This window comes from Xenopus tropicalis, chromosome 3 (assembly GCF_000004195.4).
Source record: "Xenopus tropicalis strain Nigerian chromosome 3, UCB_Xtro_10.0, whole genome shotgun sequence".
NCBI classification, from domain to species: Eukaryota; Metazoa; Chordata; class Amphibia; order Anura; family Pipidae; genus Xenopus; species Xenopus tropicalis.
In genome coordinates this window covers 135,935,525-135,963,360 of record NC_030679.2, presented here as the reverse complement: position 1 = coordinate 135,963,360, position 27,836 = coordinate 135,935,525, and the positions used below count along the sequence as shown (strand labels likewise).

At 44.0% G+C, this 27,836-nt stretch overlaps 18 non-coding genes across 18 annotated transcripts; 9 read left to right on the top strand and 9 right to left on the bottom strand.

Annotated features, from left to right (window-relative positions):
• Positions 1 to 551: 551 nt before the first annotated feature.
• Positions 552 to 624, bottom strand: trnak-cuu. The gene has a single exon. It is a non-coding gene; the product is annotated as a tRNA-Lys (tRNA).
• Positions 625 to 1,074: 450 nt separating this feature from the next.
• trnav-cac lies at positions 1,075 to 1,147 on the bottom strand. The gene has a single exon. It is a non-coding gene; the product is annotated as a tRNA-Val (tRNA).
• A 2,613-nt stretch (positions 1,148 to 3,760) lies between these two features.
• Positions 3,761 to 3,833, bottom strand: trnav-aac. The gene has a single exon. It is a non-coding gene; the product is annotated as a tRNA-Val (tRNA).
• Positions 3,834 to 4,368: 535 nt separating this feature from the next.
• Positions 4,369 to 4,454, bottom strand: trnay-gua. The gene is given in 2 exon segments: positions 4,369 to 4,404; positions 4,418 to 4,454. It is a non-coding gene; the product is annotated as a tRNA-Tyr (tRNA).
• Positions 4,455 to 6,113: 1,659 nt separating this feature from the next.
• On the top strand, positions 6,114 to 6,185 carry trnae-cuc. Its single transcript has one exon. It is a non-coding gene; the product is annotated as a tRNA-Glu (tRNA).
• A 788-nt stretch (positions 6,186 to 6,973) lies between these two features.
• trnak-cuu lies at positions 6,974 to 7,046 on the bottom strand. Its single transcript has one exon. It is a non-coding gene; the product is annotated as a tRNA-Lys (tRNA).
• A 1,117-nt stretch (positions 7,047 to 8,163) lies between these two features.
• On the bottom strand, positions 8,164 to 8,236 carry trnav-aac. Its single transcript has one exon. It is a non-coding gene; the product is annotated as a tRNA-Val (tRNA).
• A 647-nt stretch (positions 8,237 to 8,883) lies between these two features.
• Positions 8,884 to 8,955, bottom strand: trnae-cuc. The gene has a single exon. It is a non-coding gene; the product is annotated as a tRNA-Glu (tRNA).
• Positions 8,956 to 9,762: 807 nt separating this feature from the next.
• trnav-aac lies at positions 9,763 to 9,835 on the bottom strand. The gene has a single exon. It is a non-coding gene; the product is annotated as a tRNA-Val (tRNA).
• A 671-nt stretch (positions 9,836 to 10,506) lies between these two features.
• On the bottom strand, positions 10,507 to 10,578 carry trnae-cuc. Its single transcript has one exon. It is a non-coding gene; the product is annotated as a tRNA-Glu (tRNA).
• A 2,840-nt stretch (positions 10,579 to 13,418) lies between these two features.
• On the top strand, positions 13,419 to 13,491 carry trnak-uuu. Its single transcript has one exon. It is a non-coding gene; the product is annotated as a tRNA-Lys (tRNA).
• Positions 13,492 to 16,615: 3,124 nt separating this feature from the next.
• trnav-aac lies at positions 16,616 to 16,688 on the top strand. Its single transcript has one exon. It is a non-coding gene; the product is annotated as a tRNA-Val (tRNA).
• Positions 16,689 to 18,804: 2,116 nt separating this feature from the next.
• Positions 18,805 to 18,876, top strand: trnae-cuc. Its single transcript has one exon. It is a non-coding gene; the product is annotated as a tRNA-Glu (tRNA).
• A 153-nt stretch (positions 18,877 to 19,029) lies between these two features.
• trnav-aac lies at positions 19,030 to 19,102 on the top strand. The gene has a single exon. It is a non-coding gene; the product is annotated as a tRNA-Val (tRNA).
• Positions 19,103 to 20,569: 1,467 nt separating this feature from the next.
• Positions 20,570 to 20,641, top strand: trnae-cuc. Its single transcript has one exon. It is a non-coding gene; the product is annotated as a tRNA-Glu (tRNA).
• A 143-nt stretch (positions 20,642 to 20,784) lies between these two features.
• trnav-aac lies at positions 20,785 to 20,857 on the top strand. Its single transcript has one exon. It is a non-coding gene; the product is annotated as a tRNA-Val (tRNA).
• Positions 20,858 to 22,156: 1,299 nt separating this feature from the next.
• Positions 22,157 to 22,228, top strand: trnae-cuc. Its single transcript has one exon. It is a non-coding gene; the product is annotated as a tRNA-Glu (tRNA).
• A 3,714-nt stretch (positions 22,229 to 25,942) lies between these two features.
• Positions 25,943 to 26,015, top strand: trnam-cau. Its single transcript has one exon. It is a non-coding gene; the product is annotated as a tRNA-Met (tRNA).
• The last annotated feature ends 1,821 nt before the right edge of the window (positions 26,016 to 27,836 follow it).

Here is a 27,836-nt window from a genome sequence, read left to right as displayed (position 1 = left end):
GTAGGTTTAGCCCGGGAATCCATCCATTTTTGGAAAAACCTCAATCTGACAAATCCACAATGGGTAGCTATGTCTTTCTACTTCAAATTTACAAACTGCAATGCTTTGCTACAGTTAGCGGTGTTTGGTAAAGAAAAAAAAAAAGATGTAGGAATGTTTGGGCAAATCACATCGAAGCTTCCGTCTTACAGCATCTTATCTCCCACATGTCATTAGGTATCAAGATAAAACATCGTACATACAAAACTGCCGGGGGTTCCACGAACCAGCTTGAAGCCCAGTGTACATGGCGGCCCCAAAATGAAAATGGCACATACAAATGATCCCGGAGGTTCCTTGCCTCTTGTGTTGCCGGCATCAAGTGGGTGCAAGTCATTTACAGAAGCTGTTGTGTTACTTTTACGTGAAGAAAGGCAGTAAGTTTTTACCCACATCTCTGTGACTACACGGGCCAAACAGTCGAATGACGTGCAGGTCGGGCCCGTGTATGGCAACCGCATGCCCTTGACACTCATAGATGTTCGAGATACACAAACAAATGCAAAAGTTAGCGCCCAACGTGGGGCTCGAACCCACGACCCTGAGATTAAGAGTCTCATGCTCTACCGACTGAGCTAGCCGGGCAACTGTCTGCAAGGCGCTAAAAGGACACCATACACCCCTTTTCAGCATGAGCTTAGCGACTAGGGCTTGAGCCAAACGTACCTGTTGCCTATTGTGTTAAGAAATATCTATGTGTTTTTGTTTTATTTTTGGCGGAGAAATCTCCCAGATATGTGCGTCTACTGATATGGTGTCAGTGTATTAGCTTCCCTTATGGGCCCCCAAATGCTGATGTAAGCCCAAAAGGGGTAAAACAAAGCACAGTTTTAAGTACCTCTGCTTTCTTTCTTTTATTTATTACTGTCTGCAATGAACACTGTTAGGTTGCATGGATGTTATTCCAAATCCCCAAGTCCTGAGGCTTCTATAATAAAAGATTCCCAAAAACAGTACTGTCTCAACAAACGCGTGCAGCATTTTTTCAAGTTGCTCATGGTGTCGATCAATCCTATTAAACAGCTCCAAAAAGCATGTTTCTGCCCGGTTTCGAACCGGGGACCTTTCGCGTGTGAGGCGAACGTGATAACCACTACACTACAGAAACTTGGGCTGGGGCCTGTGCTGCTTACGGAAGGCCTCTGCCGGAATCACTAGGAAAGATGACAACAGAACTGTGAGCATCAAATAGCAACCCCTCTAATAAACATACTCTTCAGGTACATGGCTAGATGGCCCCATTGGATACAGTTAGCGAGACTAGTTTGCCTGCCAGCGGGATTGGCACTGCATTTGCGCTTACTGCCAGACAAGATCTAGGCTTCTCAACCAATTCTAAACAGTCATATCTTCAAAATATAGAGTTATATATAGCAAACGTATTAAGGGACACCATACACCCCTTTTCAGCATGAGCTCAGCGACCAGGGCTTGAGCTAAACGTACCTGTTGCCTATTGTGTTAATTAAGAAATATCTATGTGTTTTTGTTTTATTTCTGGCGCTAAAGAAGAAAATAAAACCAGTTTCACTTTACCACTTCCTGTCACTTCCTGGTTCTGCCAGTGGGGGAGAAGCAGATAAAAGTAATTGGCAGTCCCCTGAGAAGCCTTCTGATAATGAGCTGCTGAAAGCCTGGAGCTTAGGGAAGAGAGGTGTAGGGACCCATAGGGTTAAGCTCCCTATAGTGTTATCCCCTATCCTTATCTTATCTGTGCTTTTATAGGGTAGAGCCCTTTACACTCAGATTACAGTTATTAGGCTACCCCTATAGGTTTAGCCCAGGTTGACCACTCCCCTTGGCAGACTATATAGTGTCTTGCACAAGGAAGTGTCTTCCTCTTTGGCTGCTGTTGTCTAAAGGCTGCATGTCACTGAGCCTGAGGCAATTAGGCCCCAGTAAAGAGAACCAGCCATTTGTAAGTCGGGGACAGGGCCCCGTGAATGAGAACAAGCCAGCACAGTCAGTTATATGTAATAGCACCCTCTAGGAGTGGTGAGCATAGATAGCTTATTTAGTAAGGGCAGCACTAGCCCCATCAAAGGAGACTGTAAGGGTTTAGTCCAACCCAGGCTCTGTATGCCTTGCTGTAGGGACCACAGTTAAGATGCAGGATTCAGGCAGTACCTTACCCTGAACCATAGTTGGCTGGAGGGGATCCGTTCCAGTAAAGGGCATCCATTCCTGGTATACAGCTAATACTCTGCATAATCCTTCAAGTGGGTAAAGGTGGCCATACACGCACCGATATTATCGTACGAAACCTCGTTTCGTACGATATTCGGTGCGTGTATGGTATGTCAGCGAGCCGACCGATGTCGCAGGAAGCTGCTGAAATCGGTCGGCTCGTCGATCGGCCAGGTTAGAAAATTTTGATCGGGCGCCATAGAAGGCGCCTGACCAAAATTCTCCCTTCAGAGCTGAATCGGCAGAAGGAGGTAGAAATCCTATTGTTTCTACCTCCTTACCTGCCGATTCAGCCCTGAATGGTGTGTGGCGGATCTGACGATGTTTCGTGCAACCGATGGTCGTACGAAACATCGTCGGATCGCCACGTGTATGGCCACCTTTAGACTGTTCCTTAAGGGTCACATCTGCTGTTATCTCTGTGACCATCCACTGCTGTGTCTGTGAGTATACTCCCTGCTGCACTATCACATTGTGCCTTTGTTCAATAAACTTGTACTATAGTTGATCAGCAAGAATCCTCTGGCGTCCATCCTTTACTACTTACACCACACACCTCAGCTAGTTGTAGTTCAACTACACCCTCACTCCATCCTGATTCTCCCATATAGCGGAGGCTCACCCCTTTGTATTAAGTGTCGCAATGTAACCCATGCTCTCTATATCACTACTAGTCTGGGTTTGTTCCTAACGGGTCAGAAAAGCGTTACAGAGGATTTTGGGTGCTCACAGGCAGATAACGAGCTCTGCACAAATTGCCCTGTTTATATTGAGAGAGGGGGTGGCGCTTGTTCCAATTAGTGCTTTCTAATTGCACAAAATGAAGAATACATGGATTGTTTCAACTGAAAGTATAGACAGAATGCCTTTTTAACAAAACTCTCACTTGCTGTGCGCTTTTAGCAAAGGTGTTTTTAGGTGTATATTCTTCCTTTATCGACTTGACATAAAGAAAACCTTAATTATATAGGGGCCATGTCCTAGTTGTCCTCACTCCAAAGAATTTTTTTTCTAATGGTAATATATTTGCTTGCCCTCCTCCTCTGATGAAGGGTCCAGCCTCGCAAAACCTGCTAGGAGGGAGGAGCATAGGGATCATGGAGCACTAAGGCGACACTGGCGTTTGGTATGTATTTGATTTTTTTGTTGTTGTTGTCTATGCACCTAACAATTTTTTATGTGTGATGCTGCCAATTTTAGTATCGTTGTGTGACTTTCTCTGGGCCCCGAGCAGGAATCCTCACATTTAATAGATGCTCTCTCCCAGATATGTGCGTCTATTGATATGGTGTCAGTGTATTAGCTTCCCTTATGGGCCCCCAAATGCTGATGTAAGCCCAAAGGGTAAAACAAAGCTGGGTTTTAAGTACCTCTGCTATTTTTCTTTTATTTATTACTGTTTGCAATGAACACTATTAGGTTGCATGGATGTTATTCCAAATCCCAAGTCCTTCTATAATAAAAGGCACCACCTCAATGAACGCGTGCAGTTGCTCTTGGGGTCGATCAATCCTTTTAAAAAGCTGCAAAAGGCTGTTTCTGCCCGGTTTCGAACCGGGGACCTTTCGCGTGTTAGGCGAACGTGATAACCACTACACTACAGAAACTCCCTGCTGGTCTCCATTGGGAGCCTCCTGTCTGAATCACTATGAAAGCTGATTGGCAGATGACAGCGCTGAGACCGTCAAGCAGCGGCCCCACCGAAAGAGGTCAGAGGAAAACCAGGAAGGGGCAGTGTCACCAGGGCCAAGAGAAAGAAGGGACTGGAGGCGGAGAGGGTCATCGACAATGTCAAAAGCAGCTGCGAGGCCTAGGGGTAGTGATGAGCGAATCTGTCCCGTTTTGCTTTGCCGTAAAATTTACGAATCTTTTAAAAGATTCGAGAAACAGCGAAAAATTAGTGAGAACACGGTAGTGTCCTCAAATTCACAATGCTTTGCTCCTGTCAAAGTTTTCCTTCTAAGAAAAGTTGTTAAGTCAATTCTAACACATATACGTAATGTTTCTAATATAAGGGAGCAATGGGTCAACAGAGGTCCATACAATTGAGTGGCTGTCAAAAAAAAGCAACAAATGCGTGGGGATATCCCTTTAAAGGGCAGAAGCTACAAAGTAAATGGTTGGGGTGAAATCTAGAAAAAGTCCTTCGAGCCGGAATTGAACCAGCGACCTAAGGATTGCCATATTACACCTACAGTCCTCCGCTCTACCAGCTGAGCTATCGAAGGCCACAAATCCAGTGCTCCTCCCTGGCTTGATAAAGGGACGGGTGCTGATGAAACTCTGGCTTTTGGACACCTTTGCTGGGCCACCAGCTCTGCACACAGCCCGGTGCCAAAATAGCTCAGTTGGGAGAGGGTTAAACTGAATATCTAAAGGTCCCGGGTTTCGGCAGGTGGTGCCAAGCTTCTGGCTTCCATTTAATCGCTGCTGGCCTCTAGCAAAGCTGGCTGCCTTTGGCCTTTGGGAAAGTCAGCCACACATCTTTATAACTAGACTAGACTTGCATGAGACCAAGGTCTGCTGATGTAAAACATTGGCATTTCCATATGGTCCCACCAATGCCGGCCGGCTGCTTTGTCTTGTGGCCAGTGTTCAAATGTGAGCTTTCAGTAGTCCACTCCAAATCACACTTGGTTTATGACTTGTCAGCCTGGTTTATGTCTTGCCATTGAGCATCCCCTACTACACCGCAGGAGATCCATAGGATTCCTGCCTCGCCCGAAATATACTAGGAGTGAAGAGCATAGGAGTAGTAGCATTAGTAGTATTAGTAGTGAGAAGTGGTTTTTGGCTCTAGCTGAAAACAGGTCATTGCTTAGCTGGCTTAGAGATGATTGTGTGGAACGTTGTGGCCTAAAGCCAGACTGTAGGGGGTCTAAAAGGCTATGGTCAGAGAGAAATGGTGTCAGTCGGTTGTAAACAAAGGGCTCGAGTACTTTGGGCGAGCAGAGAGGAGGATTTAGTTGGCCAGTGTCATTTCTGGTAGCGTTACCTGAACGCTGTTGCTGATTTTGGTTTCTTTCAAGCGAGACCTTCCTTTGGGAAGAAGGTTTGCAGCCTGCACCCAAGCATACAAAGAGATGGGGGGGGGAGGTTTGCTGCGTAACGCGCTTCATCTGTCTTCTGTATAAAGCTGTAGCACCTCAGATCTCACATGCCCCGTAGTTTGGGAAAGACTTTCTTAAGCGTAGCGTAAACTGAACCCCAGAAAAAGTCAACGTTCCCTGACCGGGAACCAAGCCCGGGCCGCGGCAATGAGAGCGCCGAATCCTAACCACTAGACCACCAGGGAAGCACTCGTTGTCCTCTTTCTGATGTAAATGCGATCAATCAATTGCAACTTATATTTCTGTGCCAGTACAAAAAGCCATGGTTTGATGCAGGCCCGAATTTGTGGAGAGGCCACAAAGGCCCAGGCTTAGGGTGGTGTTCGCGCATGCGCGCGGGTGGAGGGCGACCAACAGGGGCAACCTCGGGGTGCCCAGAAGACAAATCCGGCCCTGGTTTGATATGAAGAGGAGCCACAGCTCTTCTTTTCTTCCTGCTGTTCTGCCCTTTCATGTCCCTTGCACGAACCATCGGAACAACAGAAAGGCGGCCATATACTCTGCCTGTTGGCCAAGTGGCGAGGGAGCATTCCCGGTTGGAGCGTGCATGGTCGCCTTTAGTCACGCTGTTGGGGAAGTGATTTTTTGTTGTTTTTCTTGTCTATGCACGTAACAATTGTTTTTATGTGTGATGCTGCCAATTTTAGTATCGTTGTGTGACTTTCTCATCGGAACAACAGAAAGGCGGCCATATTATGTGTGGCCCCGCCCACACTCTCTGCCTGTTGTCCAAGTGGCGAGGAATCACAGTTACATCAAAAGTAAGGAAAACACATGTCCCTGGTGGTCTAGTGGTTAGGATTCGGCGCTCTCACCGCCGCGGCCCGGGTTCGATTCCCGGTCAGGGAACATTGGCTTTTTCTGGGGTTCAGTTTACACTGAGCTTAAAAAAGCCTTTCCCAAACACGGGTGGAATGTGCACGGTCGCTTTTTTGCAGCTCTGTTGGCACTGCATTTGCACTTACTGCCAGACAAGATCTAGGCTTCTCAACCAATTTTAAACAGTCAAATCTTCAGAATATAGAGTTATATATGGCAAACGTATTGTAGTCAATGAGCCGGAATGCAACCGATTTGTAAAGTCCCGTGACTCCCCAGTATCCCAGATATACATTATTTTCTGGAGACGTACGACTCGTACAGAGGAAAACCTCCCAGCAGTACCCTACCAAATTGTTAAAGCTTCACTCCATAAATCTGCATCCTACCCCATCCAAGGCCCAGAATTCTACCAACAGTAGGTTTAGCTCAGAAATCCATCCATTTTTGCGTCTTACAGCATCTTATTTCCCACATGTCATTAGGTATCAAGATAACACATTGTACATACAAAACTGCCGGGGGTTCCACGCTACAGCTTGAAGCCCAGTGTACATGGGGGCCTAAAATAAAAATGGCGCATACAAATGATCCCGGAGGTTCCTTGCCTCTTGTGTTGCCGGCATCAAGTGGGTGCTATTGGTTTACGGAAGCTGTTGTGTTACTTTTACGTGAAGAAGGGCAGTATGTATTACCTACATCTCTGTGACTAAATGGGCCAAACAGTCGAAAGGCATGCAGGTCGGGCCCGTGTATGGCAAACGCATGCCCTTAACACTCATAGATGTTCGAGATACACAAACAAATGCAAAAGTTAGCGCCCAACGTGGGGCTCGAACCCACGACCCTGAGATTAAGAGTCTCATGCTCTACCGACTGAGCTAGCCGGGCAACTGTTTGCAGGGTACTAAAGGGACACCATACACCCCTTTTCAGCATGAGCTCAGCGACTAGGGCTTGAGCCAAACGTACTTGTTGCCTATTGTGTTAATTAAGAAATATGTATGTGTTTTTGTTTTATTTCTGGTGCTAAAGAAGAAAATAAAACCAGTTTCACTTTACTACTTCCTGTCACTTCCTGGTTCTGCGAGTGGGGGAGAAGCAGATAAAAGTAATTGGCAGTCCCCTGAGAAGCCTTCTGATAATGAGCTGCTGAAAGCCTGGAGCTTAGGGAAGAGAGGATTTTGGGTGCTCACAGGCAGATAACGAGCTCTGCACAAATTGCCCTGTTTATATTGAGAGAGGGGGTGGCGCTTGTTCCAATTAGTGCTTTCTAATTGCACAAAATGAAGAATACATGGATTGTTTACCTGAAAGTATAGACAGAATGCCTTTTTAACAAAACTCTCACTTGTTGTGCTCTTTTAGCAAAGGTGTTTTTAGGTGTATATTCTTCCTTTATCGATTTGACATAAAGAAAACCTTAATTATATAGGGGCCATGTCCTAGTGGTCCTCACTCCAAAGAATTTTTTTTTCTAATGATAATATATTTGCTTGCCCTCCTCCTCTGATGAAGGGTCCAGCCTCGCAAAACCTGCTAGGAGGGAGGAGCATAGGGACCGTGGAGCACTAAGGCGACACTGGCCTTCGGTATGTATTTGATTTTTTTGTTGTTGTTGTCTATGCACCTAACAATTGTTTTTATGTGTGATGCTGCCAATTTTAGTATCATTGTGTGACTTTCTCTGGGCCCTGAGCAGGAATCCTCACATTTAATAGATGCTCTTCCCCCAGATATGTGCGTCTATTGATATGGTGTCAGTGTATTAGCTTCCCTTATGGGCCTCCAAATGCTGATGTAAGCCCAAAGGGGTAAAACACATAAAGAACCTCTGCTATTTTCTTTTATTTATTACTGTGTGCAATGAACACTATTAGGTTGCATAGATGCATGGATTCCAAATACCCAAGTCCTGAGCTTTCTATAATAAGATTCCTAAAAACTGCAGCATTTCTTGAAGTTGCTAATGGTGTCGATCAATCGTATTAAAAAGCTCCAAGATAGATGTTTCTGCCCGGTTTCGAACCGGGGACCTTTCGCGTGTTAGGCGAACGTGATAACCACTACACTACAGAAACTTCTTACTGATCTCTTTTGGGAGCCTCATGTCTGAAATCGCTAGGAAAGCTGATTGGCAGATGACATTGCTGAGACTGTCAAGCAGCGGCCCCACTAATGAACACTAGGAGACAACGAAAGAGGTCAGAGGAAAACCAGGAAAGGGCAGTGTCACCAGGGCCAAGAGAAAGAAGGGACTGGAGGCGGAGAGGGTCATTGACAGTGTTAAAAGCAGCTGCGAGGCCTAGGGGTATTAGTAGTGAGAAGTGGTTTTTGGCTCTAGCTGAAAACAGGTCATTGCTTAGCTGGCTTAGAGATGATTGTGTGGAGCGTTGTGGCCTAAAGGTCTAAATGGCTATGGTCAGAGAGGAATGGTCTCAGACAGTTGTAAACAAAGGGCTCAAGTAGTTTGGGCGAGCAGAGAGGAGGATTTTGTTGGGCAGTGTTATTTCTGGTTGCTGATTTTGGTTTCTTTCCAGTGAGACCTTCATTTGGGAAGAAGGTTTGCAGCCTGCACCCAAGCTTACAAAGAGACGGGGGGTTTGCTGCGTAACGCGCTTCATCTGTCTTCTGTATAAAGCTGTAGCACCTCAGATCTCACATGCCCCGTAGTTTGGGAAAGACTTTCCGAAACCCAGCATAAACTGAACCCCAGAAAAAGCCAATGTTCCCTGACCGGGAATCGAACCCGGGCCGCGGCGGTGAGAGCGCCGAATCCTAACCACTAGACCACCAGGGAAGCGCTTGTTGTCCTCTTTTTGATGTAACTGTGATCAATCAATTCCAAGTTAGAGTTCTGTGCCAGTACACAAAGATATGGTTTGATGTGAAGAGGAGCCACAGCTCTTCTTTACTTCCTGCTGTTCTGCCCTTTCATGTCCCTTGCACGAACCATCGGAACAACAGAAAGGCGGCCATACTGTGTGTGGCCCCTCCCACACTCTCTGCCTGTTGGCCAAGCGGCGAGGGAGCATACCCAGTTGGAGCATGCATGGTCGCCTTTAGTCACGCCGCTGGGGAAGTGGATTACGGGGTATGAAGCCTGGCTGCAGGAATTCCTTTTCCTTTAGTCACATGGTTGCACAACTGTATTATTATGGGATCTGCAAACTAGCTACCGAGGAGAATCTCTCTACCACTAGTTACATGGTTGGGGAAGTGGATTGTGGGGTAAGAGATGTCGCCGTCATTAGATGCTGAGTTTTGCAGCTCTGTTTTTTTTTTTTTGCCAACATATGTGAAAGTCTCTGCTTTACCTCCATTCTGGCAGGAAAGCTTCTGCCTGATGCGGTTAACTGTGCATATGGCAAATATATTTGCTTACCTCAAGGGCCCAAAATACTCTCCAAATTGGCAAGCGGTAGCGTGGCTATTATTTGTGGTTATGATTATTTCTGGGTGCAATTCATATTCTTCGGTTGCATGAATATTTTTCTCTCATTCCCCAGGTTTTCCGTAATAAAGTGTTTTTACAAAATTGCTACTCTACGTCTGACTCTTTGGGGTGATCAATGATGTTAAACAGCTGGAGGCATAACCAAAGACATGTTTCTGCCCGGTCTCGAACCGGGGACCTTTCGCGTGTTAGGCAAACATGATAACCACTACACTACAGAAACTTCTTGCTGCTCTCTTTTGGGAGCCTCATGTCTGAAATCGCTAGGAAAGCTGATTGGCAGATGACATTGCTGAGAATGTCAAGCAGCGGCCCCACTAATGAACACTAGGAGACAACGAAAGAGGTCAGAGGAAAACCAGGAAAGGGCAGTGTCACCAGGGCCAAGAGAAAGAAGGGACTTGGGACGGAGAGGGTCATCAACAGTGTTAAAAGCAGCTGCGAGGCCTAGGGGTATTAGTAGTGAGAAGTGGTTTTTGGCTCTAGCTGAAAACAGGTCATTGCTTAGCTGGCTTAGAGATGATTGTGTGGAGCGTTGTGGCCTAAAGCCAGACTGTAGGGGGTCTAAAAGGCTATGGTCAGAGAGGAATGGTGTCAGTCGGTTGTAAACAAAGGGCTCAAGTAGTTTGGGCGAGCAGAGAGGAGGATTTTGTTGGGCAGTGTCATTTCTGGTAGCATTACCTGAATGTTGTTGTTTTTTTTGGTTTCTTTCCAGCGAGACCTTCCTTTGGGAAGAAGGTTTGCAGCCTGCACCCAAGCTTACAAAGAGATGGGGGGTTTGCTGCGTCACGTGCTTCATCTGTCTTCTGTATAAAGCTGTAGCACTTCAGATCTCACATGCCCCGTAGTTTGGGAAACTGAACCGCGTAAACTGAACCCCAGAAAAAGTCAATATTCCCTGACTGGGAATCGAACCCGGGCCGCGGCGGTGAGAGCACCGAATCCTAACCACTAGACCACCAGGGAAGTGTTTGGTGCCTTTTTTGTGATGTAACTGTGATCAATCATTTCCAACTTAGAGTTCTGCGCCAGGACACAAAGACATGGTTTGATGTGAAGAGGAGCTACAGCTCTTCTTTGCTTCCTGCTGTTCTGCCCTTTCATGTCCCTTGCACGAACCATCGGAACAACAGAAAGGCGGCCATACTGTGTGTGGCCACTCCCACACTCTCTGCCTGTTGGCCAAGCGGCGAGGGAGCATACCCGGTTGGAGCATGCATGGTCGCCTTTAGTCACGCCGCTGGGGAAGTGGATTATGGGGTATGAAGCCTGGCTGCAGGAATTCCTTTACCTTTAGTCACATGGTTGTACAACTGTATTATTATGGGATCTGCAATCTAGCTACCGAGGAGAATCTCTCTACCACTAGTTACACAGCGAGGGAAGTGGATTGTGGGGTAACAAATGTCGTCGTCATTAGATGCTGAGTTTTGCAGCTCTGGTTTTTTTTTTTGCCAACATATGTGAAAGTCTCTGCTTTACCTCCATTCTGGCAGGAAAGCTTCTGCCTGATGCGGTTAACTGTGCATACGGCAAATATATTTGCTTACCTCAAGGGCCCAAAATACTCTCCAAATGGGTGAGACATATTAGCACCCATGACCCCATAGTCACACACACACAGGACCAGTAGGTGGTTTTAGAATCAGTGGGCAGATAGGACTCTCTTGTTTTCAGTGTAGCACCATTTCTTTCAGGGGGGCCACCTTTTTGGAAAAAAAAGTCTCTTCTTCCTATATTTTTATCTTATCTTCTTTGCCTATTAATAACATTGACATCAAGGGTCATATTTACCAGCAGGCCAGGGACCACAGTACTGGAATGGGATTCAGGTTATTGCGCTTCATGCCCTGAGACATTTCTGCTGTAGGGGAGCACAGGCTTGTAACCTAAAGGTGTACCTTCCCGTCTCCACAGGGGAGTCACAGAACTCTGATTTACTAATGCAAACGTTCAAACATGTAGCATGCTTTGGCATTTTTCACCCTTCACTGTTGTTTTGACAATGTATACAATGTGTTGACTTTTGGGGTTCATGGAAAACCGAAACACGTTGATGTGGGGGGTTATGAATGCATCACTTCTTTTGCATTGGAAGCTTTAGTTATCTGTAATGTCCCCCCACCCAAAATGTGGGCATAATACTTATGTGTACATATACTGAAACAAGAACTCTTTATCTGCATATCTATAATTATACACACAATAAAATAATACATGGAGAAATACTTATAAATTGTATTACCTCCAGGGCTGCCATCAGAAATCACAGGGCCCCTCACAACAAAATTTTCTGGGCCCCCCTACTCCCATGCCCCCAATGGCCCCTCCCCCAGTGACCCCTCCCATCAATACAAACGATAGAGACTTTGGTAGCCAGGGCCCCCCTAAAACATTTATGGCCAGGGCTTACATTTTGCATTGGTGCCAGAACAGGTGCCCCTTAAACCATTGCTAGCCAGCCCAGGGCCCCCTAAAACATTGGTGGTCCTCCCCCAAATACTATGTCCCGCTCCCCCCCACCGCATCCTTCAGCTCCCCCGCCAGTATCATCCGGCTCCCCCCCAGAATCCTCCTGCTTCTTCCAGGGCCCCCCAAGCATCCTCCAGCTCCCCCCCAAGCATCCTCCAGTCCCCCCCAAGCATCCTCCAGTCCCCCGCCCCAGTGTCCTCCTGCCCCCCCCAAAGCATCCTTCAGCTCCCCCCATCATCCTCCAGGGCTCCCAAAGCATCCTTCAGCTCCCCCCCAGCGTCCTCCTGCTTCCCCCCCAAGCATCCTCCAGTCCCCCCTCCCCAGTGTCCTCCTGCCCCCCCAAGCATCCTCCAGTCCCCCGCCCCAGTGTCCTCCTGCCCCCCCAAGCATCCTCCAGTCCCCCCTGCCCAGTGTCCTCCTGCCCCCCCAAGCATCCTCCAGTTCCTATCCCCCTGCGTGGTCCGACTTCGGTGACGTTCTCCGCTATGTCCTGCTGCTCCCCGCTCCATCTGCGCTTATATAAGGTTGCGCCCCCGTACGTGTGACATCACTACGCATGGGGTGCAACCTTATATAAGCGATGATGTAGTGGGGAACACCAGGACGTATCAAAGGACACCAGCAGTGAGAGGGCCTGGAATTGATTAAAGGGGGCCCAAGCTAGGAAAACTCCTTTAAAGTTAAAAACGTCCGGGCCCAGGACGACTGTACCTCCTGTGCCCCCCTGATGGCGGCCCTGATTACCTCCACCCAAATAAACTGCTCAGGACGCTACTCTCGCTACATCTTTTATCCCTCTCATATCCCTCAGTAGCAGCTTAAACAGATTTCTGACTTTTTAAATTTTTACAGTTTGATTCATTATACGACACATTGGTCAGCAATGGCAGCAGAAGTTGTAGCCCTACTGACCATGAACTGTCTGTTATGGAGCAACTCTTACGATAATATAATATAATAGAACTATTTTCTGATACTGCTGACCGATAAAAATGTATAACAGCAGAGAATTCTTAAAAGCAGAAGGAAAGGTAAAATTCACTGGGGGGTGCCTAATGTTAGGCTCTCCCCAAGGCTGGTGCTCCTGTTAGGAGAAACCTGCACCAGCCCAGGGTAGCCAGTGAACCTCTACTTTCTCTCTTCTATCTTCGGGATCCCTGGGGGGTGCATAACATTTGGTACCCCCCAAATCAGCAACTTTTATCAGCCCATGAATTGTCAGATTTAAAATTGCACATACCCAGTATAATAAAGTGTTATATTATTGGTAATAGAAAATCAATTGACCTAAAACTAGACTTTTTTAAATACATCAAGCAACTTCTCATACCAGAGCCCGGATAGCTCAGTCGGTAGAGCATCAGACTTTTAATCTGAGGGTCCAGGGTTCAAGTCCCTGTTCGGGCGGTAGCATTTTAGTTCTCATTAGTCATTTTCAAGGTGGCCATACATGCTAAGATCAGCTTGTTTGGTGAGGTCTCCTGATATTTCCACCTAAGGCTACCTTGTGCCTGCAACTGAATGAATGGAATACACTCGGGTGCAAGTACATGTAGCTGATATGCGCCAAAAAACATGAGACTTCACATTTTTGGTGGATATCGGCTACATGTGCCTGAACCTGAACAAATTCAATTCATTCGGGTGCAGGCACAGGTAGGGGCATTTTTAAATGTATGGAGCTTATTCTCGGCAAGTGTTTTTCAGCTTGCCAAGAATGCACTCCATATCCTATGTGTGTAGAAAGAAAGGGACAGATTTTGGCAATATTGCATAAGAAAAAGTGACAGGTTTTGACAGTGGTGTTAAAATGGTCAGAGAAGGAGAGACAGGAGTCAAAGAACACCCCCAAACAACACGGCGAATCGACCGGGTTGATGAGGGTGCCATCAATAGAGATAGTAAAGGGGGGGTACATAGTTACATAGTTACATAGGGTTGAAAAAAGACCTGTGTCCATCAAGTTCAACCCATCCAAGTAAACCCAGCACACCTAACCCACACCTACCAATCTATACACTCACATACATAAACTATAAATACAACCACTAGTACTAACTGTAGATATTAGTATCACAATAGCCTTGGATATTCTGATTGATCAAGAACTCATCCAGGCCCCTCTTATAGGCATTAACAGAATCTGCCATTACCACATCACTAGGAAGGGCATTCCCCAACCTCACTGCCCTCACCGTGAGGAACCCCCTACGCTGCTTCAAATGGAAACTCCTTTCCTCTAATCTAAAGGGGTGACCTCTGGTGCGTTGATTGTTTTTATGGGAAAAAAGAACATCCCCCAACTGCCTATAATCCCCTCTAATGTACTTGTACAGAGGACCAGGCTTAGGTGGAAAGATCATTAGTTCAGTTTTTGTTAGGTTCAGTTTGAGGTAAAGTTGGTTCATCCAATTGAAGATGGCCAGAAGGCAGTTAGAGATCTGAGTACAGAGCCTTGGGGTACCCCCACATTAAGTACAGAGCCTTGGGGTACCCCCACATTAAGTACAGAGCCTTGGGGTATCCCCACATTAAGTACAGAGCCTTGGGGTACCTCCACATTAAGTACAGAGCCTTGGGGTACCCCCACATTAAGTACAGAGCCTTGGGGTACCCCCACATTAAGCACAGAGCCTTGGGGTACCCCCACATTAAGTACAGAGCCTTGGGGTACCCCCACATTAAGAGGTACTGGAGATGAGGTTTTGTTAGCATGGGAGATAGTGAATGAAAGAGTTTGAGAGGTAGGAAGAGATCCAGGATGCAGCCTGACTACGGAGACCAATCAAATGCAGAATTTGCATCAGGAGGGACTGGTCGACCGTATCAAACGCAGCCAATAGATCTAGGAGGATTAGTATAGAAAAGTGACCTTTGGCAACCTGAAGATCATTCGTAACTCTGCACAACGCTGTCTCAGTAGAGTGCGCAACCAGATTGCAGCAGGTCCAATAAATTATGTGCATTAAGAAAGTTAGTAATACGGGAGAAGACCACATGCTCTAAGACAGTATTTTTCAACCTTTTTTGGGCAAAGGCACACTTGTTTCATGAAAAAAATCACGAGGCACACCACCATTAGAAAATGTTAAAAAATTTAACTCTGTGCCCAGCAGCAGTGCCCCCCTAGTACATTGGTGCCCAGCAGCAGTGCCCCCCTAGTACATTGGTGCCCAGCAGCAGTGCCCCCCTAGTACATTGGTGCCAAGAGCAGTGCCCCCCTAGTACATTGGTGCCCAGCAGCAGTGCCCCCCTAGTACATTGGTGCCAAGAGCAGTGCCCCCCTAGTACATTGGTGCCCTGCCTACGGCACACCAGGCAACATCTCGCGGCACACTAGTGTGCCGCGGAACAGTGGTTGAAAAACGCTGCTCTAAGAAGAGGTAGAAGCAAGACAGGACAGTAGTTAGAAGGACAGGACGGGCCCAGCATGGCCTTTTTAAGGATAGGCTTGACACAGGCCTGTTTGAACGAAGATATCAGGAACCTGCAGGAGGCGTCGCTGGAAGAACTCGTTGAGGAAGGACCTCTCCTACACCTCCCACTAAGGAACACAGCTGCTGAGGATGGAACAGGACTGGAACCAAGTGGAGGAGTGGTAGGAGTGCCGAGCCAGGCGTCTACAGCAAAATCGGGAAGCAGTAGAATGGTCGGACAGGCAAAAGGTCGGTGCAGGCAGAATGATTCCAGTCGAGGGTCAGGCTGGGTCAAAGAATGAAGAGACAGTAGTAGAACAATGCTAGGCGTCTTTCACTAGGGAAACGATCACTTCGCAGTGATTCCGTGCTTCTGGCATCCTTTTGAGCACAATGTGCATGCGCTGGCGTCAAGATGCACACCAGCGTCAGGACACATGTTGGCGACTATAAACGAGCCGGCGGCAGGACGCGTGCCAACCTTGGCAGCGGGCAGACGACCACGGCGACCAGGTACCTTACAGAAGAGGGGAAACTTCCAGAAGTCAGAGAAGAGTTAAAGATGTGAGTAAGAGCCGGAGTAAGTTCAGCAGCACAGTGTTTGAGCAGAGAAGAAGGCATAGGGTCTAGAGAGCAAGAGAGGAGCCGACAATAGAAGCCGGGAGACTTCGGAGACAGTTACTAGACCAAAAAATAAAAAAAATAAAACTATTTCAATAAAAAATGTACAAATGCAGACAACAGGGCCACAGCAGAGATGGCAGATCATTTTTAAAAATTAGAATTATTACAATGGAGTCTATGGGGGACAGCCTTTCTGTAATTCAGAACTTTCTGGAAAATGGGTTTCCGGATAACGGATCTGATACCTGTACTACAGAACAAGAGACCGATGTACCTTCTATGATAAAGAGGCTGCTAGATCCCTGCGAGAAAGTTGGGAATGAGCTTGATAAAATGAGCTATTACAGACATACAGTGATTGAAATCAGCAGTGTTAAAGTAAATAGTTGGGATCTATGCATGAAAATATAAATGCTAGGAAGTACTTTATAACACAATTACTAGAATACTCTATGTTTCAGATAGTGAGCTCTTCAGCCATAGAAGCAAGGGTTTCTGTAGTGTAGTGGTTATCACGTTCGCCTAACACGCGAAAGGTCCCCGGTTCGAGACCGGGCAGAAACATAATTTTTGTCATTTGATAAGGTGGATTAACACCACGAACAAATGAAACAGATGATGTACACATTATTTTGAAAACACAAATTTATTCATCTTGAAGCAATATTATTTTACGGAAAGTTCAGGACTTGGAGATATCGGAGCATGCGACTCTTAAAGGAGACATATCCTATAAAAATTAACAATGTACCAGGGAATTATACTCCTCTAGATATAGAAGGATTGTACTAAAAAGTTGTGTTTTGGACTGATTTATTGAGAAATTCGCCCCAAACCCCACTAGCCCCGCCCATCCATTTCACTTCCTGCTGGCTGAATTCTCTGGATGAGCTGGGGAGCCGGCGGCTCTCAGTACACTGCACTGTAGGATAGGAACCAATCAGCAGCTAGGCTGACCTGATAGGGAACTGAAGCCTGTCTGTGCTTGTGTGAGTGCAGGGCTGTGATTGGCTCTCCCTCTCCTACTGTGCTTCTGGCAGGGACCGTTAGGACACGCCCACTCTCCATTTCACACTGGACAGAGAAGTGATAGGATCTATAGGGAGCTCCAATAAAGGGGCCATTGTTACAGATAGGGTTAATGTTTAGCCCAAAGGGAAACCAGCACCGGATATTATTCATAATTGCCTACAAAACTAGGGTTTTTCCCATTTATCCAATATGTCTTCTTTAATCTCTAGGTTGTGGGTTTGAGCCCCATGTTGGGCATCTTCTTTCCTTTTGATTTATGTATATGAGTGAATTGTATAAGGCAACCTGTATGGTATTCAACCAAATGGCCCAAGGTATGCATACCGTATAAGGAGCCAAATACATATAACCATTAATACATTTATTTTCTGAAATGACAACATTTTACAGCAACTAGAAAAGGCGAAGAATAATATGTTAAGGGTTTTCCAAAAAACAGAGACCAACTGCTATACATATATAATAAAAGGGGAACTATCATGAATGGGCCAATCCCTGCACTGGCTTCCCCTACCATCCAGGATAAAATTCAAACTAATGACTCTCACATTTAAAACAGTTCATAACTCTGCCCCACCCTACATCTCTGAACTCATCTCTAGGTACCATCCAACCCGCTTGTTACGCTCCTACTGCTCCCCAACTCCTCTCTCATTCCCTCCTCCTCATTCGCAGTTCAAGTGGGGGGGGGGGGGGGGGCGGCGTGTGATGCAAAGCAGATCGCATACTAGGGGAAGGCAGGAGAGGCTCCTTCCTGCCCCCCGATCATTGCGCCCTAGGCAGCTGCCTCTTCTGTCTTCCCCTAGTTCCAGCCCTGATCTAGAGTTCAACCCCCACCTGCCCATCTTTCCTATGTGCTAGAAAACCTGGAAACGACTTTGAAGAAGGTCTAAAAATTCAACCCAATCCCCCCTTACATTGTCTGATACTTTCCATCTCACCTGAGTCACTAACAAACACATAGAACTTTATTTCTTGGTTAATTATGACAAAAACATGAAAGAAGCCACACATCACTTGTTTTTAGAGCAGCAGCAATCCAATAATTTAGCCCAAAGGCCCAGCAATATGAAGTGAGCTGGCAGGTGATGTGGGAGTTGTAGTTAAACAATAACTTTAGGGCATCCACTTGCATATTCCCATAAAACTACAATTTGCCTTTTGTATAACTGAGAAATAAATGTTGTAGGAACAGTCTTCGTCTATGCAATAACATTGTAGTCATTTTTTATATGTATGTAAGCTAATCGACAGCAGAATATATAGCCATTTCTTACAAATACATGGGCTGGCTATAGCACAGTAAATGCCACAGACTGACTGGGTGGGCCTGAGTAGATTCAGCTGGCCAATCAAGAAGCCTGGAAGTCTGTCACTCACACATTTCTGTCACTGACGCAGACCCGGGAGCCTGAGATTCTGGATGGTGGGGGATGGGAGGCCGCTTCAATAATTAGCTATAACTTTGTAATGGTGTAAACTATTTAAAATCTATAAATTGTCAAAATGTTTGTCTAGACTTTATTTTTAATATGATAAAAATATTTTTCATAATTGTTCCCCATGGTATAAAAATGATACAATGTACTTATCCAATCACAATATTTTAGTTGATTGATCAATGTTACTATATAAGATTGAAACAGCTTCCCTGGTGGTCTAGTGGTTAGGATTCGGCGCTCTCACCGCCGCGGCCCAGGTTCGATTCCCGGTCAGGGAACGTTAACCTTTTGTAAATCAATTGATGCAGAACTCATGAAATTTTCAAACCCAAATCTGGGGGTACAAGGACATAGTAAGATTTGAGGTGCTAGAGCTTCACATTAGGACTGTTACAGAGCCGATAGTGAGCTCCTTGCCCCAACAAGCAAGAGTTTCTGTAGTGTAGTGGTTATCACGTTCGCCTAACACGCGAAAGGTCCCCGGTTCGAGACCGGGCAGAAACAAGGTTATTGTTGTTTGATAAGGTGGATTAACACCACAAACAAATTAAACAGATGGTGTACTCATTAATTTGAAAACACATCTTGAAGGAATATTATATTACCAAATCTCAGGACTTGGATAAATAGGAGCATGAGACTCTTAATCTCTAGGTTGTGGGTTTGAGCCCCATGTTGGCCGTCTTCTTTCCTTTTGATTTATGTATATGAATTGTATAAACCAGCCTGTATGGCATTCAACCTATTGGCCCAAGGTATGCATACTGTATAAGGGGCCATATCCATACAACCATTAATGCATTTATTTTCTGAAATGACAACATTTCCCAGAAACTGGGAAAGGTAAAGAATAATAATTTATGGGTTCAACAAACACAGAGACCTATGCATTAATATATAATTAAAGGGGAACTATCATGAATGGGAATCTGCTTGGCTTAGTACTGACAGGCAGCTTGTGTTCTGAGCAGAGAGGAGTGGGAGGGGTCCAACCATTCTTGACTGACATATAGAGTTCAACCCCCACTTGCCCATCTTTCCTATCTGGTAGAAAACCTGGAAAAGACTTTGAAGAAGGTCTAAAAATTCACCCTTACATTGTTTCCATCTCACTCACCTGAGTAACTAACAAAAACTTTTTTTCGTTTTCGTTTAAATGCCATGGCCTACCTGAGCATTGTTTCTGACCATGTCCATCGCTTTATGACCACCATGTACCCATCCTCTGATGGCTACTTCCAGCAGGATAATGCACCATGTCACAAAGCTCCAATCATTTCAAATTGGTTTCTTGAACATGACAATGAGTTCACTGTACTAAAATTGCCCCCACAGCCACCAGTTCTCAACCCAATAGAGCATCTTTGGGAAGTGGTGGAACGGGAGCTTCGTGCCCTGGATGTGAATCCCACAAATCTCCATCAACTGCAAGATGCTATCCTATCAATATGGGCCAACATTTCTAAAGAATGCTTTCAGCACCTTGTTGAATCAATGCCACGTAGAATTAAGGCAGTTCTGAAGGCAAAAGGGGGTCAAACACCGTATTAGTATGGTGTTCCTAATAATCCTTTTGGTGAGTGTATAGCCATTTCTTACAAATACATGGGCTGGCTATAGCACAGTAAATGCTACAGACTGACTGGGTGGGCCTGAGTAGATTCAGCTGGCCAATCAAGAAGCCTGGAAGTCTGTCACTCACACATTTCTGTCACTGACTCAGACCTGGGAGCCGGAGATTCTGGACAGTGGGGGATGTGAGGCCGCTTCAATAATTAACCATAACTTTGTAACGGTATAAAATATTTAAAAGCTATAAATTGTCAAAAGTTTGTCTAGACTTTATATTTTTAATATTATAAAAATATTTTTCATATTTGTTCCCCATGGTATAAAAATGGTACAATGTACTTATCCAATCACAATATTTTAGTTGATTGATCAATGTTACTTTATAAGATTGAAACAGCTTCCCTGGTGGTCTAGTGGTTAGGATTCGGCGCTCTCACCGCCGCGGCCCGGGTTCGATTCCCGGTCAGGGAACTTTAAAGCTTTTGTAAATCAATTTATGCAGAACTCATGAAATTTTCAAACCCAAATCTGGGGGTACAAGGACATAGTAAAATTTGAGGTGCTAGAGCTTCACATTAGGAGTGTTACAGAGCTCCCTATCCAAGCAAGCAAGAGTTTCTGTAGTGTAGTGGTTATCACGTTCGCCTAACACGCGAAAGGTCCCCGGTTCGAGACCGGGCAGAAACAAGGTTTTTGTTGTTTGATAAGGTGGATTAACACCACGAACAAATTAAACAGATGGTGTACTCATTAATTCAGAAAACACATCTTGAAGGAATATTTTATTACCAAATGTCAGGACTTGGATATATTGGAGCATGAGACTCTTAATCTCTAGGTTGTGGGTTTGAGCCCCATGTTGGGTGTCTTCTTTCCTTTTGATTTATGTATATGAATTGTATAAACCAGCCTGTATGGCATTCAGCCTATTGGCCCAAGGTATGCATACTGTATAAGGGGCCATATACATATAACCATTAATGCATTTTTTTTCTGAAATGACATTTCCCAGAAACTGGGAAAGGTAAAGAATAATAATTTAGGGGTTCAACAAAAACAGAGACCAACAGCTATGCATTAATATGTAATTAAAGGGGAACTATCATGAATGGGAATCTGCTTGGCTTAGTACTGACAGGCAGCTTGTGTTCTGAGCAGAGAGGAGTGGGAGGGGTCCAACCATTCTTGACTGACATCTAGAGTTCAACCCCCACTTGCCCATCTTTCCTATCTGGTAGAAAACCCAGAAAAGACTTTAAAGAAGATCTAAAAATTCACCCTTAAATTGCTTCCATCTCACTCACCTGAGTCACTAACAAAAACATAGAACTTTTTTTCTTGGTTAATTATGACAAAAACATGAAAGAAGCCACAATCCAGTTATTTAGCCCAAAGGCCCAGCAATTTGAAGTGAGCTGGCAGGTGATGTGGGAGTTGTAGTTAAACAATAACTTTAGGGCATCCACTTGCATATTCCCATAAAACTACAATTTGCCTTTTGTATAACTGAGAAATAAATGTTGTAGGAACAGTCTTCTGTTTATGCAATAACATTGTAGTCATTTTTTATATGTATGTAGGCTAATCAACAGCAGAATATATAGCCATTTCTTACAAATACATGGGCTGGCTATAGCACAGTAAATGCCACAGACTGACTGGGTGGGCCTGAGTAGATTCAGCTGGCCAATCAAGAAGCCTGGAAGTCTGTCACTCACACATTTCTGTCACTGACGCAGACCCGGGAGCCTGAGATTCTGGAGGGTGGGGGATGGGAGGCCGCTTTGATAATTAACCATAACTTTGTAACGGTGTAAAATATTTAAAAGCTATAAATTGTCAAAATGTTTGTCTAGACTATATTTTTAATATTATAAAAACATTTTTCATAATTGTTCCCCATGGTATAAAAATGGCACGATGTACTTAGCCAATCACAATATTTAAGTTGGTTGATCAATGTTACTATATAACATCGAAACAGCTTCCCTGGTGGTCTAGTGGTTAGGATTCGGCGCTCTCACCGCCGCGGCCCGGGTTCGATTCCCGGTCAGGGAACTTTAAGCTTTTGTAAATCAATTTATGCAGAACTCATGAAATTTTCAAACCCAAATCTGGGGGTACAAGGACATAGTAAGATTTGAGGTGCTAGAGCTTCACAGCAAACCTTATCTCATTCTAGCAGCACTTGGAGTTCAGATGCTTAGTAGTCCAAATTGTATTTACTGCCACAATGTTTCAAGCTACACTTGAAGCTTCACAGCAACCCTTTTTCGGGAAGGGGCAGGCTGAAACATTGTCTGAACCACTAGTGCTACTGATTTTGATTTATTTATAGCTATAGATATCCAAACAGGTGCTACACAGAGTCTCCAGGAACTGGTTGTAATGTTGGGTACATGCTGTAAAACCCTTCTGCTGAGGGTAAATATTTGCTAATTTAAAAATAAATCCATTAGCATGCCATAATCTGTGCAAAAGTGGCTTTAGGTGGCCAAAAACTGAAAGATTCTCTCCTTTAATGACCTCATCAAATGAGAAGGTCTTTCCCCAATATGACCATTTTGTGGTGGACAATGTTGGATTGTCGGATCACATTGCTGGCATAGACGCCGTTGGGATGAAGACCACATTATTGCACTAAAGCGCTCCTTATCCCAATGGGACTTCTAAACCTGCGTGATCGACATCTGGCCAGTTTTTGACCAGATATCAGTCAGGTAGGCATAACTGGGGTCAATAAACAGTTGCAGTTTTTATCGGCCTGTGTAAGGCGCACAGACCTCCCCAATGGCCCACTTAATAGCAACTGCCTCCTGGTATGAATTCACATAATACCAGTCTAGGCCTGATTCTCGCAATCTACCGGCAACATTTCAGGCCTTACTAGCCCTATATCAAGCCTATGTGTTATGTGTAACTAGGGTTTCTACTCAGCCAGTATTTCATTGGCCTAGTCGGCAAATTGCCAGCTAGAGCCAGTGCTGGTATTACAAATTTACTGGCAGTAGAACTGCCGGCAAATGTGTACAGGTGACTTTCCCTGCCTCTCTCCCATGACCTCAACACCTCTTTATATAGAGCCCAGTCACCGTCCATCCACCCAATGTCCTGCCTAGTTTGCCAATTTCCCCTGCCCCAAGGAACACCATTGTCCACCCCCAACCTAAAGGCCAGTATTTAAGGCACAAAAAGGTGGAAACCATATGTGTAACAATCCACACTAAGTAGGTGTGTTGGGGAAGAAGTTGTGCAAAAAAGGTCAGTGCTTTTCTTGATCTTGTTACCAAATTGCTTGCATTGGTTTGAAAGAGAGGCAGAAATATGAATAGAGGATGGCCTAAATAGAAAGATAAGAAATCAAAAGTAATAATATAATAATATAATATTTTTTTTGGCTGTTGGAGTTTTTCAATAAATTGGCAGTGGGACTAGATTTTCTTTATTTTATTGGAATTTGTTATTTGTAAATCACATAGTCCCTGAGATGGTGCCAATAACTCTAAGTATGAATTTCCATTTTTGGACATGCAGTTTGATGGGACTTATTCATTTCTAAGGTCTAACCCCACTCCATGTTTTAGTAGGTGATGGCACAATTTGTAATCACGAGTTCATGCATGTAGCCAAATATCTGAATATACATACAAATGGTGCTATGTCTGGTACTCCTGCTACTCATAGAAGAGATCTATAATATAATCCAAATGGCACTCACATAAACAGCAACGTGCAGTCGTTTTGTTACTTTTAATTAAGATCTCAGCAGATGTTTAGAAGGGAACCCTCTTCTTCAAATACTCTTACAAAATGTGAAGTATTTCAAGGGTAAGCAATCTACAAGACCCTCCCACCACATAATATGAACAGTGTATGTTGATAAGGCAAAATATACCTACAATATAACCATAAAGGATTCAATTTACCATAATAATAAACATATTGGAATATATAGAGTAGTCCTTTATCAATTAAGTGCATGCCATAAAGATTCAATAATAATCCATATCCGACCCTTTTGTGATCCACATAACCTTTTAATGCAGTAATACAGTTATGGGACCCGATATCCAGAATGCTCAGGACCTGGGGGTTTCCGGATAAGGGGTCTTTCCATAATTTCCAATTAGGATCTCCTATCTTAAAGGAGACATATCCTATAAAAATTATGAATGTACCAGTTAATTATACTCCTCTAGATATAGAAGGATTGTGCTTTAAAAAGTTGTGTTTCTGACTGATTTATTGAGAAATTCCACAAAAAACCCACTAGCCCCGCCCATCTGTTCCACTTCCTGCTGGCTGAATTCTCTGGATGAGCTAGGGAGCCGGCGGCCCTCCGTACCCTGCACTGTAGGATAGGAACCAATCAGCAGCTAGGCTGACCTGATAGGGAACTGAAGCCTGTCTGTGCTTGTGTGAGTGCAGGGCTGTGATTGGCTCTCCCCCTCCTGCTGTGCTTCTGGCAGGGACCGTTAGGACACGCCCACTCTCCATTTCATACTGGATGGAGAAGTGATACGATCTATAGGGAGCTCCAATAAAGGGGCCATTGTTACAGAGAGGATTAATGTTTAGCCCAAAGGGAAACCAGCACCGTATATTATTCATAATTGCCTACAAAACAAGCGTTTTCCCATTTATCCAATATGTCTCCTTTAAATCTGCTAAATAAAATTATTTAAACAGTAATTAAACCCAATAGTATTGTTTTGCCTCCAATAAGGATTAATTATATCTTAGTTGGGATCAAGTACAGGTACTGTTTTATTATTACAGAGAAAAGGGAATCATTTAACCATTAAATAAACCCAATAGGGCTGTTCTGCCCCCAATAAGGGGTAATTATATCTTAGTTGGGATCAAGTACAGGTACTGTTTTATTATTACAGAGAAAAGGGAATCATTTAACCATTAAATAAACCCAATAGGGCTGTTCTGCCCCCAATAAGGGGTAATTATATCTTAGTTGGGATCAAGTACAGGTACTGTTTTATTATTACAGAGAAAAGGGAATCATTTAACCATTAAATAAACCCAATAGGGCTGTTCTGCCCCCAATAAGGGGTAATTACATCTTAGTTGGGATCAAGTACAGGTACTGTTTTATTATTACAGAGAAAAGGGAATCATTTAACCATTAAATAAACCCAATAGGGCTGTTCTGCCCCCAATAAGGGGTAATTATATCTTAGTTGGCATCAAGTACAGGTAATGTTTTATTATTACAGAGAAAAGGGAATCATTTAACCATTAAATAAACCCAATAGGGCTGTTCTGCCCCCAATAAGGGGTAATTATATCTTAGTTGGGATCAAGTACAGGTACAGTTTTACTATTACAGAGAAAAGGGAATCATTTAACCATTAAATAAACCCAATAGGGCTGTTCTGCCCCAATAAGGGGTAATTATATCTTAGTTGGGATCAAGTACAGGTACTGTTTTATTATTACAGAGAAAAGGGAATCATTTTTAAAAATGTGAATTATTTTATTAAAATGGTGTCTATGGGAGATTACCTCTCCGTAATTTAGAACTTTCTGGATAATGGGTTTCCGGGTAAGGGGTCCAATACCTGTACTCTATCCAAATCTCCTCCCCTAGAGGGAATATTGACACAGTTATGGCAAACCTATTACTTCTTGCAAGTCCCTATCTGATCTAGAGGTCAGCCCTGATCATTTTAGGGAGTGCTCAAAAGTCAAATATTATTTTTGTTAAAGCTAGGGGGTAATAGCACAAGCTGCTAAATAAATAACTTGCGTTCAGTAGCCTCGTTAGCGCAGTAGGTAGCGCGTCAGTCTCATAATCTGAAGGTCGTGAGTTCGATCCTCACACGGGGCAGCTCCTTTTGTCATTGAACAAGGAATAAAAATCCCTTGGAACGCTGCCATTTGGTTACAACTGTTTACGGCATGCACAGAAGTTGTGGTCAGTATATATACTACTGTGTTAAAATAGGTGGCTATTTTCCTAATTAGGCTATTTAGATGGTAGAGAGACTTGGTGGGCATTTTGTAGTTGCACCACAATTAATAAATTATACTACAGTAGAACCCCCAATTTACATCCCCTGATTTTAAGTTTTCCCGCTTTTTACACCGTTTTTTTGTGGTCCCACCAATTTTAATGCATTCCTATGGGCTCTATTCCCGGATTTTACATTTGTATTTCCCGCATTTTACACTGTTTTTATCATGCCTCTCCCTAGCAAATCGCTTAGTTTTAAGGTAAAAATACAGCTTACTTTAGGAATTAAAGTTTCCCCCATGTCTTGCGATCACAGGCACCATCTTAGGAAGGTCAGCATCACCACTATCGCCTCATATTTCATACTGCGCATGCGTACCTATACGGGAGCGTACAAAATACCGCAAGAGTTGCACAAGTATGGGGAACAGCTGTACAAGGTGCAGATTTTTAAAAGAATACAGATTTTTGTTTCAGTGCTGTACAGTATTCTTTTCCGCATCTTATTAATTTATAGTGATATTCAAACTTTTAGTAAACACATGCATTAAATGCAAAATGTTTTACAGTACTGTAAAAAGTTGTTTCAGTACTTCTGCTAAAACTTGTGAAATAACTCAGTAAAGGAACTGTGTTGCAAATAAAAAAATATTCCTGTACTTATTTCCTTTAAATCATTGACATTTATGTGTCCTTAACACATTTCCCTGATTTTACATTTTCCCTGATTTTACATCTTTTTTTCATGGTCCCCTGAAAAACGTAAAATGGGGGTTCTACTGTATATACTAAAATGTGCATTTCTTGAAAATGATTTTTTTTATAACACCAATATGCTCATATCTTTCAGCAGAGTATTTGTGCAGTCAAACTAATTTCAGAAATTATTGTTACTAATGTATAGGTATAGTAAGCTTCAATTTCTAAACACGTATTTATACAATGCTTATGGAATTTGGGCACATGAGTTAACTCCAGAGGTACAGGGCCTGTGCAAGGCAACAGAATGCGGCTCCCCGAGATTACCTCTTACTAGAGCTGTTGATTGCTAATGGAAACAGGACATAGTAATATTAAACATTTTTCCTAAACCTGACTGTCTTGCCAATCTAACTGTCCCTGCTCAACCTATCAGAGTTTCTAATATGGCAGCCCCCTTATAGAAAAAATTGGTGGATCTGAAAGGTAATGTAAAAGCATCAGAAAGTACCTTTATGCAAAAATTATAAAGCTGATGCAAAGGCAATGTTAAAATATGTTTTAAAATGTTTATTCTTAGGTGCCATACAAGGTTTGGACTGTGTTAGTAGCTTATTGCCCTGTGTATGGTGCCATCTGACAGGTCTGAATGATTGATATCTTGGTTAAAAATCTGGCAGATTTAGATCAGGGTAGAAAATTAAACCGGTCGGATCGAGGTCCACATCTGCATGTTGATGCAGTGCTTGATGTGACAGCCTGCATTGCAGCAATTAAAATCTCATTGTTGGCCTAAAGGTGCCTACGGGTGGGTGATATCGGGGAAATTTTGGCTAATTCAATTGTTTGGCCCCAGGGCCATTATATAATATATATATATATATATATATATATATATATATATATATATAATATATTATAATGGCGGCAATGGGGCAATCGGTTCGTGGACCACATCAACAAGCTGATGCAGTCCCCGATCCGACTAAATCCAAT